Raw genomic sequence first — 818 nt, 5'->3', positions numbered from 1 at the left:
GGGGCTTGCAGGAGGCAGCCAATCAATGATTCTCTCTCATCATTGATGTTTCTATCTCTCTCTCCTTCTCCCTTCCTCTCTGAAATAAATAAAAATATATTTTTTTAAAAATAAAATTAAAAAAGATAAAAAGATAAACAACAGCAAAACCCACCATACGCAAAGTCATAACACCAGCAAAAAAAAATGACAAAGGAAAAAATTGCAACTCAACAGATAAAGGGCGAATTTCCCTAAAATTGGAAAAATTCTCACAAATCAGTAGAAAAACAACCAAAACAAACAAAAACAGGCAAAGGACATGAACAGTTGAAAGAAAGGAAATATAATGATTTTTCATGATTTTTTTTGTGAATAGAAAAATGTGGAAACAGCCTACATTTTACCAGCACATCCCAGGGGGCTGGTAAAGAAATCATGGCGCCACCATAAATGATGAGGTGTCAGCACCTTTGCAGCCCAGGTGAACCCCAGCTTTTTTGGATCCACATAATCTCAGCGCTGCCTGCAGCCCTAGGACCATGGTCTCACCTCACCTCTGCACCCCCACACTGAGAGCCTGGCACACAGTAGGTGTTTAGTAAGTGGTTATTGTTGACTAATTCACACGGGAAATAAACCCAACCCTCTCAGCTCACTCACTGATGGCAAATCACAACCCAGGCCCACGGTCAAGGCCGGCGGGGCTGCTGCTGTGAGCCCAGGCCGCTCAGGGCCCTGCTGGGAGGCTCTGAGTGGAGGTCACTGGGTGAGAATCCCACAGGAGGACACAGGTAAGATGTCTGACGATGGGGCTGCCGTGCCGCCTTCCACAAGCC

The 818-nt window shown here is 45.1% G+C and overlaps 1 protein-coding gene across 1 annotated transcript in view; it reads right to left on the bottom strand.

The window, feature by feature from the left end:
* The window catches only part of LOC102249709 (solute carrier family 22 member 20), a 9320-nt gene that overhangs the window by 8263 nt on the left and 239 nt on the right, over positions 1 to 818 (bottom strand). The gene's annotated exons all lie outside the window — the stretch shown is intronic.

The sequence above is a fragment of the Myotis brandtii genome, unplaced genomic scaffold (genome assembly GCF_000412655.1).
Source record: "Myotis brandtii unplaced genomic scaffold, ASM41265v1 scaffold187, whole genome shotgun sequence".
In the NCBI taxonomy this organism is placed as follows: domain Eukaryota; kingdom Metazoa; phylum Chordata; class Mammalia; order Chiroptera; family Vespertilionidae; genus Myotis; species Myotis brandtii.
Note: the sequence above shows the minus strand (reverse complement) of the source record. Positions and strands in the feature narration are given on the sequence as shown.